General features: G+C 34.3%; 1 long non-coding RNA gene across 1 annotated transcript in view; it reads left to right on the forward strand.

The window, feature by feature from the left end:
- Window positions 1-6,151, forward strand: part of LOC128930003 (uncharacterized) — an 89,779-nt gene extending 83,628 nt beyond the window's left edge. Inside the window, exon 3 of the long non-coding RNA XR_008477457.1 lies at window positions 6,053-6,151. This is a non-coding gene — a long non-coding RNA (uncharacterized LOC128930003). The remainder of the gene's footprint in view (window positions 1-6,052) is intronic.
- The last annotated feature ends 10,855 nt before the right edge of the window (window positions 6,152-17,006 follow it).

Genomic DNA, 17,006 nt, shown 5'->3' on the forward strand with positions numbered 1-17,006 from the left:
ATGCAGAATATATCCAAGTATCTGTAATGTGGTTCTTCCTTTGCCTACTTAATTTAAGTAATAATAAAATTTGTGTTTTTGGTTGGAATTTTCTACATTTCAAAAAAGGATAAGTTTTTCAACATCTCCTGATGTCAGACTGAAATTTAGACGTACCTTTCAAGTTTGGAAACACTGCATAGCAAATGGTCATTTTGGAAAATAGATCTATTAGCTTTAATGAAAAATTATAGCCTAGTGTTTGCTATTGAATTACCAAAAAACAGTGAGTCTGAAACTTCTACTAATTATCTAAGGCATCATAATATTATAACAATGTCATACTACCATTTCTTTTACTGATCAAGGTTTATTTTTAATACTTGCACAGTCTGACATTAAGATCGAAAAATAGAAAACTAATAGGTAGTACCTGACAGAAAACAGTTTTATGGGCCTTTTCAAAGCGCATCTTACAAAGTGTCGTAATACCATAAATATTCTATTTTTGTTATGTTTACTTAAAGAGAGTTGATTACAACTTTAATGCATTTTCTAATAGATTTGAAGCAAGTCTCTATAGAAAATTTGTGATAATATAATAGTCCACAATTGTTTATCAGTTATAGAAATAAATTTATGTTACAACATTATTTTCCATAATCATGGATGAGGTCTTAAAAAAGTCAACAAAATAAAATAATAGTGTCTAATACATAACTCAATAGTATCATTCATGTCATTTATGTGACTTTTTATTACATGGGTATTATAGATTTTTCCAATGACCTGCTAGGTATAGACTTCCAAACACTTTGAATAAAGGCATTCATAGCCTGTCACTACATAAACCTCTTTTGGACTATTTTAAGTATAACATTAAACATATGAAAACTTACATTTGTTTAATTGTAAGGGGAATAAACATATAACAATTTCTTATTTTCTCCGGTGTATAATTTGTATGCAAAAGTTTTTTTTACTGTTTTTATTGATACATATGGTTAAATTTAGTAAAAAAAAAATTAATTCAAATTTCAAAATATGCTCTAATCACAATGCATACCTGGCCTGAAGTGTTTCATCACAATTTGGCTGAAAGTGACCTCTTATGTGATAACGTTTTCCAAATGTATTATGGTGAAGCTAATTTCGAAATGATTACAAATAGAAATAAAACTTCTTGTAAAATACAGATTAATGTTAAAGTCTTTAATTAGCTGATCTCAAATTTGTATGCCAAAGGATAAAACAATAGTCATCAAATTAATAAAAAAAAGAAGGAATTGTAATAATGGATAAAAATCCCAAAGCATTCCTAATTGTTTTTTTGTAAAAATATATATCACAAAAGTAATAACTTACCTCAAAAGATTTAACAATTTTTAATTTTGAAATGGAACAATATCAGTATTTTAGGTTCAAGGAACTAGCACTCTAAAGCCATGTTGGTAAAATATAAAATGTGTAATATGATTTTAAGATTATAGTTATTCCTTTTCCCCAAAACATCTAGTGTGAACTTTCCTACACTCTTCTATCAAAATGCAAATAGTTTCTTCAAACTGTAGGTCAAATAAAATTTGTATTATGATGTCTTTACTGAATTTTGTGATAAAGTTCTTGTCTATATTTTGCAAACTTGCACTCTGTATTAGTTTTCACATGATCTTGCTTTGTATTCTCTTCTTTTGCCATATCATATATATCATATACTCTTCCACATTTCACATATATAGCCTTTAACATAATTGGCAACTAGGTAAATGCAAATTTAAAGCATAATGAAATATGTTTAAGATATTCACATTGCAAGAATTGAAACTATTGGTAATTTATACTATTGGCTTTAGGGAATTCGGCATTCTTATATACTCCTACAGAAGACACAGTTTGAATTAAATAATGGAAAAAGCAAAATTTAAACATGTTACTGTCTATCTCATGATTCATCTTTTAGCTAGCTCTTTTACAGAAATATTTACACAGGGAAATGTAAACAGAGAGGATCATTTCTGCATATTTCATAATTGTGAAAAAAACAAGAAAAATCAAAATAGTCATTGAGAAAGTGTTAAATGAATCATTTTATGTTCACATGCTACAATACTCAGATGCGAAGAAGGAATAAAAGTGTCTGTACATGTAGACATAAAATTATGTCGACTATATTTTGTTAACTGAAAAAAATGAGCAAACAACATGTAGAGTGTGATCGGCTTTTCAAAGATGCAGCACAGTGGCTGCAAAGTGGAACAGAGTGGAAAAGTGAAAACTTTCCCGTTGTTCTTTTGTTCACTTTATAAACTTGTTTTACCAAAAAATGAACACCAGTCAACATTTTTGTGCAAACTAGTGCAGAGTGGAAGTTTGTAAAGCATCAGAATAGAAGAGCTTCATTCAGAAACTTAGTAAAAGCATCACAATAAAAATCTTATGTCAGCTAAAGATTGAAGGCTAATCACTGGTCATCTGGAAAATATCTATCTAGATCTCTCTCTCTCTGCCCCCCATTCCTATTCATCCATCTCTTTTTCTGTCTTTTTTTGTCCCTCAGATTTATCTTATTAAACCTTAGATTCACTGCCTTTTTTTTGCCATTGGATGCTTTAAGCTTTTCTTGTTGATTTATTAGATTTCTCTTAATTTTTGTGATAATAGTATTATATGTACTATAAGTATTTTCACCTAGTATATCAATTTTTTAAATGTTTGTGGCTAAACCTGGTGGCTCATGCCTGTAATCCCAGGATTTGGGGAGGCTAAAGCAGGCAGATTTGTAGAGATCAAAATTTTAAGACCAACCTGGGAGACCCCTGGGACTGCAAGAGCCTGCCATCATGTGTAACTCATTTTGTATTTTCTTTTTTTTTGCTAATTTTTGTATTTTTAGTAGAGACAGGGTTTCTACTAAAGCAGGAGGAAATAGTGGAAATTCGGTAGGGACAGGGTTTCTACTAAAAATACAAAAATAATCATTTTGTATTTTCTAAAGTTACCTACACTTGGTGTTGGGTGCCTGTAGTCCTCGCTAGTTGGAAGGCTGAGGTGAAAAGATCGCCTGAGCCTGGGAGGCAAAGGTTGCAGTGAACCAAGGTCACACCACTGCACTCCAGCCTCAGTGACAGAGTGAGACCCAGTCTCAAGAAAAAAAAATCTTCATGATATAATTACTTTTTCAGTGTTGACTGCTGTTATAATCAAATATACAATACTTTCTCTTTAGTTATTATATTTCTGTTTCTGCTACAATTACATATTTAATATTTTTATGTTTGCCCTTAATCGATGTGGTGTTTGGTAAATAGCCGAGATGGGATTCTTATACTAATAGTAACATTATGACTACCTACTGTTTTCTATACATTCATTGAATGTGTCATATATCTTACTTTTTAGACTGTTTTTACAATGACTTTTACATCTTTTCCATCCCCAATAAAATGTTTTTAGAACACTATAACTTTAGAGTGTGTTTTGCTATCTGGTACATATAGTAGGCAGAGATCAAAATTAATATGTCTTTCCCCAGTGATTTAATCAAACACCCATGTTGTCCTAAAGGGATCTTGTATGACAATTATAGTCCTAAATCACCTTACCTTAAAATCAGAGATTATCTTGATGGATCTAAACACGTGGCATCTTTAAACCTGTGTCTGGAGGTTAAAGAGACAGCCAGAGATATCAGAGCATGAGGAGAATTCAATATGTAATTGCTGGAATGAAGATGTGGGAAAGGGGCTTGTGGCAAGGAATGTGGCAGCCTTTGGGAGTTGAGACCATCTCCAACTAAATAACCACATAGGAAACAGGGCCCAAAATCCTGTAGTCACAACAAATTGAATGCTGCCAATATGGGAATGAGCTCCTTGAAAGAGAATTGTTCCTCAAAACCTCCAAATGAGAACTTAGCTTGTGAACATCTTGATTTAAAACCTCGTAATCCCATTTGTAGAGCGACAAGGTGTGCTAGAATTCAGACCCACAGAATTGTAAGGTGTTGAAGGGTGATATTTTAAGTTATTAAGTTTTTGTGATTTTGGTAGTTTATTGTAATTTGTTAATGCAGTAATAGAAAGCAACCATAGTATGTCAACATCCATTTTGTTATCCTCTTTAGATTTCTATTGGAGTGTGTTATTTCATTCAATTTATGTATACCTTTCCAGTAAATATTCTGTCTAGATTTTATGTTTTCTAAATACGGTTAACTTACATTCTTTAAAGTCTTCCTTTTTTAGGTTGAAATATTTAATTTCGTAAAATTGAAGGATTCCTTTAAAATATTTCCCACCACTTTGTTTTCATATTTTGTTATTTTTCTTCCCTTATAATCTAGATTTTGTTCACTAATCAGAGTTATTTTACTGTTACTTTGTTCTTTTTCAAATGTTGCTTATTATATTTAGTTTTTCATATTTTCTTCACTAACCTATCATCTGACTTTTATAAACCTATTCTTTTAATAGTTTTTCATGTTTTTAACTGAGAAAGTCTAGTTTTAGAATCTTATTTCATTCAGTATGTCATTATTAAAAACATTTATATCTGTATATTTTTCTCTTACCTTTTCACAGATATTTAGATATATAATAATTTAAAAACTACTATTTTCAAAATATTCAGCACTTTCAATTTTTATCTTGTCCATGTAAATATTATCTCTGGAGAAATATGCTTTTGTAGTTTAGCACTTCTGTGAGGTGTATGTGTGTGTGCACTTGTAAAAATTTTTTAAAAATCAGGATGGTAATTGTAGTTTTTATCTAGTCATTTATCTAGTCTAGTTATTACAACATATCCTTTCCTCTTCGTTGTTATTAATATGTAATACATTTTAAGTTGTGATTGTTGTATGTGCATTTGGAAGAGTTGCTTCCTATGTAAAATTCTTCATACATAGCAATGACATCTCATTAATTTAGATTCTCTAAATTATTATCTAATACATTATTTGTGGTAGCATTAGCCAATAAAAGCTGAAGCATAATTTTTATTACATCTTCCGTAGTCTTTGCTTCATGAATGTTTGTGCTATGTTGTGTAATACAAGCATATTCCTGACTATAGGATATTTCAATTTCAACAAAATAGGAACATTTCCTTTCCCATTTAATGGCTTTCCTTAGAATTTAAAGTCTCTGTTGTTAATATTATCATCCATTACTATTGTATTTGTTTGCTATTGATATTTCCATTTTTAAATTTTAAATTATTTTAAAGATTTTTGTTTTAGATGTAACTTTGGCATGCAGCATATGGTTTTGCTGTGTGATTCGAAAATTCAAGACTGTTGTTCCAATAAATATATTAGGATTGGCATGAGAAATACATTCAGTTTCAGAATTAATTTTAAGGTATTTTAAAATAAAATATTACTTTTAAAGTATTTTAAAATAAAATATTAATTTTAAAGTATTTTAAAATAAAATACTTTAAAATTATTTAATTTTAATATTAAATTTTAATTTAAAAATTAAAACATTTAAAATTTTAATATTAAATTTTAAACTAAAAATGCTACTCTACTGAACAGCCTTATCGCTGATATGGCAAGAGTCAGTGATCTGAATAGATCAAACCAGCTGCACCATTCTCTAAAGCCAAAACCTAATCCAGAGTGAGCCTTTAACGGTCTTCCTTCATAGGAAGGCTCAAGTTTATACTTTATTTCTTTTGGAGCACATAGATAGCCTATTACATTTCTTCTTAGGTCTACAATATCACCTTCAATGTGTTGGGTTGTCACTGTTAATCAATTTTGACTCTTTTCTGTGGCATTTATTTATGTTATGACCTTATTATTTATTTTACATTTTTTTTAGATCAGCCAATTTAATTTTTATTTTCTTGTGTTAACCTTTCTTCATAATCCTTATAATTTGGACTCAACATCTCTTTCAAGATTTTTTAATGCATATTTTTGAGTACTTTTTAATTACAATGTTGACCTACTCATAGCAAAAGAAAATGTTTCTTATGTCCTAGATTCATTTTTAATATTCTTTACCAATAGTTGGAATACTGATCTAATTTTTTTTTTTACATAGAATCTCATTCTGTTTCCCAGGCTAGAGTTCAACAGTGTGATTTTGGCTCACTGCAACCTCTGCCTCCCAGATTCAAGCGATTTTCCTGCCTCGGCCTCCTGAGTAGCTGGGACTACAGGTGAGTGCCACCAAGCCTGACTAATTTTTGTTAGTTGAGATGGGGTTTTGCCATATTGGTCAGGCTGTTGTCAAACTCCTGATCTTGTGATTGGCCTGCCTCGGCTTCCCAAAGTACTGGGATTACAGGCATGAGCCACCACGCCTTGCCAATTTATATTCTTCTTTATGTACCTGTATGTCTTCCTGAACCATCTATTTGTGGCAAAATCATTTAGAAAAGAGCAAGTAATCCAGTTTAAGGCATTACTGTGACTTACTCTGAAGCTCTTGTATCAAGAAGTGTGTGTGTACCTATATGTGTATGTGTGTTTGTGTGCATGTGTTATGTGCATGTGTGGGTACATTGTAGCAATTCGCTGACCACAGCTTTTTATATAAGTCTCTGTCCTCAATAGGCTGTAACTTGCAAAGCAAGTCTGTTGGTCTGGTCTGGGAATAATTCATCTGCTGTTCCATGTTTTCAAATGTCATTCAGGGAGAGTACCAGGGTCAGTGCAATTGAGTTTCAAGCATGGTATTTTTACCTCAGTCTGTGTTTCCTAATTTGCAAAATGCTGTTTTGTGCAAGATCTGGCTGAGGTTTGGATTCTCTGATATCCATTCTGTCTGATCTAATACTCATTGAACTTGGTAGCACTGTGCTTGGGGAATACAGGAGGTTTTAAAAAGTCATTTAAATAGTATTTTTCATTCCTGTTGTTAATTTGCTTTCTTTTCTTTGATTTTATATTGGTTAGAGAGTAGAAAGAAGGAGAAATAATTTTTATAGATTATAGCATGAATTACATCATCAAAACAATTTTTTAAATAAATAAGCTTAAACATAAAGTTATATGCTCTGTATTCAGAGCAATAATAATAAAAAAACTTGCTTTAGGGATAAAATCCTAGGTATAAAATATTTATATTTGTATATACATTTATAAACAAGGATTAAATACATGTTTAATCATGAAATTTTTTTTATTGAATAAAACAGCATTTTATTCAATGTATTTCACAATTCTTAGTCATTATTCATATTTTTTAAAAAAACTTTATACTGATTGACCAATTTTTATCATTGTATTACATTTTCCTTACAATTTATTATTTTTCTGCACACACACACACACACACACAGAGATATTGTGGTTTTGGATCCAGATCACTGCAATAATGTAAATAGAGCAAAACAGTGAGTCACACAATTTTTTTGGTTTCCCATTACATATAAAAGTTATATTTTCACTATACTGTAGTCTATTAAGAGTGCAGTAGCAGTATATCTAAAAATATATATATACCTTAATTTAAAATGCTTCATTGCTAAAAATTGCAAATCATCAAAGCATTAAGCTAGAGGCAATCTCTTTTGCTGGTGGTGGCTCTTGCCTCAATGTTGGTGGCTGCTGACTGATCAAGGTGGTAGTTGCTGAAGTTTGGGTTGTCTGTGTCAATTTCATTAAAAAAAAAAAATTAAGTTTGCTAAATTGATTGACTCTTCCTTCCATGAAAAATGTATCTGTAGCATTTGATGCCATCTGATAGCATTGTACTTACAGTAGAGCCTCTATGAAAATTGGAGTCGATTCTTTTCAACCCTGCCACTGTTTTATCAACTGTTTATGTAATCTAAATCCTTTGCTTTCATTTCGAATATGTTCATAGCCTCTTCACCAGAAATAGAGTTTGTCTCAAGAAACCACTTTCTTTGCTTATTCACAAGAAGCAACCTCTGTCTATTACAGTGTTATCATGAGATTGTGGCAATAAAGCCACATCTCCAAGCTTCCCTTCTAGATCGAGTTCTCTTGATATTTCTACCATATCTGGAGTTACTTCCTCCACTGAAGTCTTAACCCCTCAAAGTCACCTCTGAGGAATAGAATCAACTTTCTAACTCCTATTAATGTTGATAGTGTGACCTCCTCCCGTGAATCCTGAATCTTCTTAGTGGCATCTTAGTGAATCCTTTCCAAATGGTTTTAATTTACTTTACCCAGATCCATCAGATAATTCACTCTCTATGCCAGGTACAGTCTTAAGAAAAGTATTCCTTAGATGATGAGATGTGAAAGTCAAAATTACTCCTTGATCCATTAGCCACAGGATGGATGTTGTGTCAGAAGGCATGTAAACAATGTTAATGTCTGCATACACCTTAATCAGAACTCTTAGAGGATTAGGTACATTGTCAATGAGCAGTGATGTTTTGAAAGGAATCTTGTCCTCTATGCAGTAGCTCTCAAATAGTAGATCTGAATTTCAGGAAATTCTGCTGTTAAACAGATGTGGTGTCATTCGGGCTTTATTGTCACATTTAGAGAGCAGAGGAAGAGTAAATTTAATGTAATTCTTAAGGCCCCTAGGATTTTCAGCCTAGGTAAATGAGCAATGGCTTCAATTTAAACTCACTGACAGCCAGTAAGAGAGTCAACTTCTCCTTTGAAGCCAGGCATTGATTTCTTGACTGTATCTTGAAAATACTATATAACGTTCTTATTCTAATATAAGGCTATTTCATCTACATTAAAAATCTATTATTTAGGGTACCCCCTTTCATCAAACATTTTGGCTGGATATTCTGGATAACTTGGTGCACCTTCTACATCAGCACTTGCTGCCTCACTTTGCACTTTTATGTTATAAAGATGGCATCTCTTGAACCAACCTCTTACAAGCTTTAAACTTTCTTCTGCAACTTCCTTACCTCTCTCAGCCTTCATAGGAATGAAGAGAGTTAAAGGCTCACTCCAGATTGGGTTTGGGCTGAGGGGAATGTTGCAGCTGGTTTTATCTATTCAGATCACTAGCTCTTGTCACATCAGCAATAAGGCTGTTCAGTGGAGTAGCACTTTTAATTTCCTTCAATAACTTTTCCTTTGCATTCTCAACTTGACTAATTGGCACCAAAAGCCTAGTTTTCAATCTCTCTTGGCTTTCAACATGCCTTTCTCAATAAGCTTAATCGTGTCTAGTTTTTATTTAAAGTCAGAGAAACCTGTGACTCTTCCTTTCATTCGAACACTTAGAGGCTATTTTAGAATGATTAATTTTTCTGATTTTAATATTGTTGTGTCTCAGAGACTAAAAAGGTCTCAGGAGAGGGAGACTAAATGGGAAACAGGCAGTCAGTGGAACAGTCAGAACACACAGAACATTTATTGATTGAGTTTGCTCTCTTATATGTGCCTGGATTTATGATGTCCCAAAACAATTATAATTGTAACACCAAAGAGCATTGTAGATCACCATAACAGCTATAATGAAAATCAAAACATTTGAAATATTGCAAGAATTACCAAAATATGACACTGAGTCAGAAAGCGAGCATGTACTGTTGGAGAAATGGTGCCAATAGAATTGATTGAAACAGAATTACCACAAATCTTCAAGATGTAAAACATACAATATCTGCAAATTTCAGTAAAGCGATATGCAATATAAAATAGTGTGCCTGTACCTATAATTTATTTCCCAAATAATTTGGGCCATAGTTAAAGACATGACAATTTTCTCTAAGTAATTTAATACGTATTTCTTAAGAATACAGGCATTCCTTCCATTCCACAGTATAATTATCAAATTTAGGATATTCAATATCAATGTAAGATTATTATCTGACACACAGTCCATATTTCAGTTTTTTTCTCCACATTCTTACTAATGTCCTTATGGCATTTTTTTCCTATTCTAATTTGAAACTTAGGTCCATGAGTTGCATTTAACTGTCAGATATCTTCAAAATATTTTGACATTAATCCATTCTGAGCGATGTGGTTAATCCACATCATTGCCATTGTAATTTCCTTTGTTAGACTACAACAAATTGTATTTATATTTGTTTGCAAATTTTTAGTAATATTACAAAAATATTGGTACAAAAACCTTTTCTAAATGTGGACTGTCACCTGGAAAACTATGAAATTGCAGCCATTAGTAGTAATACATACACATATTCAGAGTTTTAAATATTAGAATTTTCCCTCTACAATTTTGATACCAATTTGTACCTCACTAAAAATTGTTTGATATTTTTCTTTTCTCCCAATTTTTTTTTTTTTTTTTTTTTTTTTTAGACGGAGTTTCGCTCTTGTTAACCCAGGCTGGAGTGCAATGGCACTATCTTGGCTCACTGCAATCTCCGCCTCCTGGGTTCAGGCAATTCTCCTGCCTCAGCCTCCTGAGTAGCTGGGATTACAGGCACGCGCCACCGTGCCCAGCTAATTTTTTGTATTTTTAGTAGAGATGGGGTTTCACCATGTTGACCAGGATGGTCTCGATCTCTTGACCTGGTGATCCACCCGCCTCGGCCTCGCAAAGTGCTGGGACTACAGGTGTGAGTCACCGCGCCCAGCTTCTCCCAATTCTTTATGTCTACAATTTTTTCTTTGTGCTAATATTATGTCGTGAAATGTTATTTTAATTTCATTGATTATTGGAATTGTACTATTTTAGTTTCTGCCATTTTGGATTACCTATTTATATATTTCATTCATTTTTATTTTTATCCAATCAAAAGATTGGATTCTTACTGAATTGAATAATTTCTAGTAGAGGCTAGATGTTATCCTTTATATGTATGGAAATATATTTTTCAATCGTGGACTACATCACATTTCATTGAGGAGATGTTGTTGCTTAATGTGCTTACATTCTAACTTAATTGTAAATATTTTCCAACTCACAAAGGTTAATCTACCTATGTATGATTTATTGAAAGGTTTTCAAAGTTTTCCTGATAATATTTGGGACTTTGAATATAGAAATTTATATTTTATATGGGCAAAGGTATGGGTGTAATAATTTTTCCACTTGGATAAAAAATTGACAAATCTCATTGTATTATCCACATTTTCCTCAAAGATTTAGTAATTTTATCTGTGTCATATACAAAATATTCACATTGATGAGACTATAATGGTCTCATTATACAATCTGAATGTTGTATTTCTCTATGCTTGTACATACAAGCATTTGTTTGTTTGTTTGTTTTGAGATGGAGTTTCACTCTTGTCGCCCAAGCTGGAGTGCAATGGTGTGTTCTCGGCTCACTGCAACCTACACCTCCTAGGTTCAACTGATTCTCCTGCCTCAGCCTCCCAATTAGCTGGGAGTAGAAGCAACCACCACCACACCTGGCTATTTTTCACATTCTTAGTAGAGATGGGGTTTTGCCATATTGGCCAGGCTGGTCTCAAACCCTGACCTCAGGTGAACCAACCTGCCTTGGCCTCCCAAAGTGCTGGGATTATAGGTGTGAGTCACCGTCACTGTGCCCAGCCAAGCATTTTTAATAAAAGCACTAACAACATATATATCTATTTCATGTCTACATTTTTCTATATTACTTGGTAATCTACAATTGTAAATTTTTAATTCATAACTTCAAATTTAATTTATAATAGTCTGTGTTAAAGTAAAATTAAATAACCCATAGCTATTTTAGTTACTACACTAATTGCTTTAGAAAAACTTACTCTGTAGGTCATTTTGAATGTTATCTTGAGGTTTAATATATTATTGTTAACTGTTTTAACACAGTGAATGTGACAATATATAAGTGAGCTATAGTATCTCCACAGGAATATCTCCATTTCATTTTTCCATTTCTAACTAAATTCAGTTACTATTAAATTGCCTACTGATTATTTAATTTAATTTGTTTTTGTAATTTCTCTAGGAGTTGAAAAATGCATTATATTTTATTTAGATTTGTAAAGAACCTGGAAAACAAAGGGTTTCATAGTAGTCACCAGTAATTCTTTGGTTGGGATCTATAAAGGAGTATTTTTATGTAAAATAGACAGTCATCTGTGTTTAATTGTGCCTGCCCAGTAATAAGAACATAGTTTCTGAAAATTCTTAAAAAGCCCTTGAATTATCATAGTATTCTATCACCTGTCAGGAGTTTGACCAAGTCGAGTAGTACACATATCATGGAGACTTACATCACGGCAACTTAGAATATGTCATACTGATATTAACTTGGAAAATCAAAATTGCAGTTAAGTAGAGAATCTTTTGTTCTCTTCTCTTACTTTCTCTTAAACAAACGTAGTATCTCACTCTGTTTTTAGCCACCTAAAGCTGTGGGTGAAGTGACAATAAGCACCCCTGTGGCTACCATGGCTACGACTGTGCTGGGTCGGAATTGAAGTTAGCACAACACTGGATTTTGCCCAAGGTGAGCTATAAGCAACTCCCCGGCTAATGCCTCTGTTGGCTCAAGGCCTTGGGGCTCTAGGGCCAGAAAGTGGCAAAGCCAGCTATGTCTATGTCCTTCCCTTTGGGACAGAGAGTTCCCCCAGTCCTGAATGGATCGAAATACCGACTGGGAGTCAGGGACAAGAGTCAAAAACCTTAGAAGTCCACCTGGTGTTCTGTTTTATCATGTGCAGTCCTCCACATTATCAAATGCAGCCCTTCCCACTCTTCCTGCCCCCTTCCAAGGGCAGAGAAACCTTACCCCATAGCCCGCACCAGCACGGCCATGAGGAGTACTGCCAGACTACTGATGATGGTCCCTTAAGACCCAAGGGTGCTCAAGTCAGCTTGTGGTAAATGCTTCCTGTCTTGAGACTCATTCTTCGGGATAGCGGCCTCTCCTCTTGTCCAGGGCAGGTCCAGAAATGCCATCCAAGAGTCAAGTCCTGGAATTGGGGAATCCCAAGAGTCCACTTAGTGCTCTTCTTCTTGTTGCTGTGCTGGTACCTAAGGTGCAAGACAAAGAGCCTTTTACTTCTTCTGCTTTTCTCCAGCAGAAGGAATTCTTTTCCATAGCTAAAAGTGCTGATAATGTGCTGAGCCTCCCCTGAAGCCAGCAATTCTGAGGCTCACCCAAGGCTCTTGATGTAATAACCAAGTATTGCTGCTGATTTTTCAGGGTCCAAGGGCTCTTTACTTAGTAGGTCACCAGGTTTGCAGGAACTCAGGTTTGGACAGTTGGAAATGTCAATTTCCCTCCGGCTAGGGCTGGTGTAAATGCTCCCTCCATGATGGGCATCAGCTGAGTTTGGTCTGGTTTTCCTTTCTTCTCTAACAGGACAGTGCTGAGTTCAATGCCTTGCACTTGCTGTGTTCTCTCTGCCCCCATTGCCCAGAGATGCTGTCTGTATCATGCTGCCACATGCTGGGAGTGTGGAGAGGGATGCCTCTTGTGATTCAAGACTGTCTTTTCTCTCTCTTAGTGCCTCTGTCAGGGATAGGAAGTTAAAACCAGGTGCTACAAGTGCTCACCTGATTTGGGCTCTTAGAAAGGTGTTTTTACTTTGTAGATAGTTGTTCACTTGATGTCCTTGTCAGGGTATGATTAGTAGAGCCTTCTATTCTGCCATCTTATTCCCAAATTTCTGTCTGTTTCCTTCTATATCAGCCAGTTCAAATATACATATATATTTCTTTATGCAGACACATGCTTGCATCTTGTATCATATTTCTTCTTCCCAGAGAGTGACTTTTAAAATCTCTCGGGTCGTTTTGATAGAAATGAAATCTCTCAGATTGTTTTAGAAAAAAATATGTGATTTCTCTTTTATTCCTGAAAGAGTTTTGCTGCATTCAGGCTTTCTATAGGGAGTGTTTTGATTTTAGTACTTTAAAGGTCTCATCCCATTGTCTTCTGGATTTCAGGTGTCTGACAAGCAATGGACTTCAAGTCTCCTCTTTTCCTCTACAATGTATTTCTTTCTGCTTTTTAATTGTCAAATAATATTTATTTGTTTAATTTTTAATTTAATTTAAAATTTTTGTATAAGCCTATATCTTTGTAGAGTACATGAGACACTTAGGCATTTTCTTTATTTTCTGGTTTTATCTTTGGCTTTGAGCAGTTTGAAAATTATGCTTGTAGATCTGGGATTTTTTTCTGATTTTTTATTATTTGTTTTTCCATTTATCCTGCTTGGAGTTCTCTGAGATCCTGGTATATGTGGCTTGTTATTTTTTAATACTTTTTGGGAGTCTCAGCAATTATCTCTTCAAATATTTATCTGGTCTTTTTTTCTTTCCTCTTGTTCTGTAATTCCATTTATATGTATTTTACAATGTTGGCCTTGTCTTACAACTCTTATAGCGTCTGCTGTTTTTAATTTTTATATTCTGCTTATAGTATTTTTACTCTGTGTTTATGGTATTTCATTTTAGATTATTGCAGTTGACCTATGTTAAAGTTTACTGATCCTTTCCTCAGATAGGTAAAGTTAACTGATGCCTGCCAATGGCATTAATCATCAGTTACCATTTTGCTGCTGATGTTGCTTTTATTTTTGCTCTTAAATCGCATTTTCATTTAATTGTTCCTTATACTTCTGGTCTTCCCAGTGAAATCCCCCACGTGTTGATGCATTATTTTCCACCTTATTACTAGAGTCTTCAGCTCATTAATCATAATTAATTTAAATTTCCTGTGTGATCATTCCAGCCTTCTCTGACTGCTGCTGTTGAATGTTTTGTCACTTCACAGGGGGTTGTAACTCACCGCCACCACCCTTGCTTTTGTGTGCGTGCACTTAATTGTTTATTGAAGGCTAGGTGTCATGCATAAAGGATTCAAGACTGAGATAAGTAATATTTGTGCCCTGAATTGATCATAACTTTTCTTATGCTAGAATGTTAGTATGAGGGTTGATTCCAATTAGTCAGTAGTTGGTGTTTGGGTTTTGCATTGCTATTGTTACCTTCAGTGAATCAGCAGCTTTATAATTCTCACAGATTATTTTGTAATTGGCATCGTAACTGAAATTACCAGCACTGTAGCTTCATCTACTGGCCTTGACTGCATGCCTGTATCATTTGTAGGGACATGGATGAACCTGGAAACCGTCATTCTCAGCAAACTGACACAAGAACAGAAAATCAAACACTACGTGTTCTCACTCATAGGTGGGTGTCGAATGATGAGAACACATGGACACAGGGAGGGGAGCATCACACACTGGGGTCTGTCGGGAGGAAATAGGGGAGGGACAGTGGGGGGTGGGGAGTGGGGAGTGGGGAGTGGGAAGTGGGGAGAGATAGCACGGGGAGAAATACCAGATACAGGTGATGGGGAGGAAGGCAGCAAATCACACTGCCATGTGTGTACCTACGCAACAATCTTGCATGTTCTTCACATGTATCCCCAAACCTAAAATGCAATTAAAAAAAAGAAGCTCCACAAAAAAAGAATACATATTATATATTTACTTTTAATGATATAACTATAATAATTATAACCATTATAATCAGTAATAAATATTTCATTGTGACGAGTGTAAAAACAAAGGAGTCTCTAGTCACACTTTGGTTCCTTTTTTAGTAGTAGACTGTTGTCGCTGATTACTCAGTACTTCCTGTTCTACTTTTGGGTGCTTGAGGTGGATGGGTGGGTGAGAGCTCAGTCTCCTAGGAACACCCTGTATCCATGGAACCAGTTCATAAAGTTTCTTCATTGATTTGCTCTGTTTCCATGGCAACCAAACTCTACCTTGTATCTTTAGTGAGTATTTTTCCAAAATGGGGTTCGTGTTCTTCTTTTAGTATTGTTATCAAGGTATTCATTGAGCCTTTTTCTTTTCTTTTCTTTTTTTTTTTGCCCAGGACTATCTGTATTCCCACCCCTGTGTACAAGGAGTTTTTACTGATCATTTTTTAACTTTCCTAGCCACAGTGCATCTTCATCTATGTCCTAGAACAGGAGGCATTTCTATCCTTCCTCCATGACTCAAGGCTATTATTTCACAGTGTAGAAGAGTCTACGTGAGCTTTCTGTCTTTCCTCCACTGGTACTTTGTTCCTTACTTCTATACATGGACCTTGAAAGCCTTTCTTTGGTTTTACTTCTAACTGAATCTTTCTTGTAAGCATCCTGCACAGGTGTGTGGAAAAGAGCCCACGATTAGGTATATATTTTTTTTTTACGTTGTGGCTTTCAGGAGGCTCTCTATTCCCAAAGAAAAAACTAGGTCCAAAACAAAAGTAACGAAGGCTTTTTATTCAAGTTGCATTAGAAGAAACCATCTGCTCTATCATTCATTTCAGCAAATGTTCAAAGATGTTAAAAAGGAGTGTAAGTTTTATAGAGAAAAAGGAGGGTACACTGAATGTTTGTCTGCTGGCAAACATTCCATTAACACAGGGTTTTATAAAGCTGGTGAGACTCGGGTGGTCTGTTATGAAGCACATGGCTAGTTTCAGGATATTTTGAAATAGGAAGGATTGCTGCCAATGCAGGCAAAGATTTCTGTGGCTGCCCATGTCCTGGCATGAGTCAATGGAGTTCATTTCTATAGATTGACTGCCACAATGGTCTTTATGAAGGCCGAGTTCTATGGTGAGTGGCTTCACATTTGCTCACACTCAACTTTCAACAGGTTCCTGAAGGTTCTTGCTAAGACCTTATCTATTGTGTAAGTCTAGTCATCACTTCCTCTTGTGGTCTCCAGGAGTTGAGCCAGAACTAGATTATTTCTCATTGGAAAGCCCTTTTTCTTAAATTTTAGGAAATTTGAAACTGGCCCTTGATGGTTGGAAGAAAGTAATAATTATTTACATTATCTGAACTTTTTTTTTTGTTTTTAGGGTGAAAGCAACATTTTCTCAGCTTTCTTCATTCAAAGTGCAAGTGGGACCACACAATTGAATTACAAACACTACATCACGTAGAATAAGACAACCAAAGTTATAGCACAAGTAAATATTTTTAGGATTGAGTTTTACAAAGAAATCTTTGATAGAAAATAAAAATGAAAATGATACAATTTTCTTCTGGCTCAATGAACAGGACAAGTGCCTGACGAGGTGAATTCATATGGATAATTATCCTTTTGCCAAGTTAGGAAAAAGAAACGAAAAAGAAAACAAAATCAAACCAATATAAACACTTTTAAGAAA

Source organism: Callithrix jacchus, chromosome 2 (assembly GCF_049354715.1).
Source record: "Callithrix jacchus isolate 240 chromosome 2, calJac240_pri, whole genome shotgun sequence".
Classification (NCBI taxonomy): domain Eukaryota; kingdom Metazoa; phylum Chordata; class Mammalia; order Primates; family Cebidae; genus Callithrix; species Callithrix jacchus.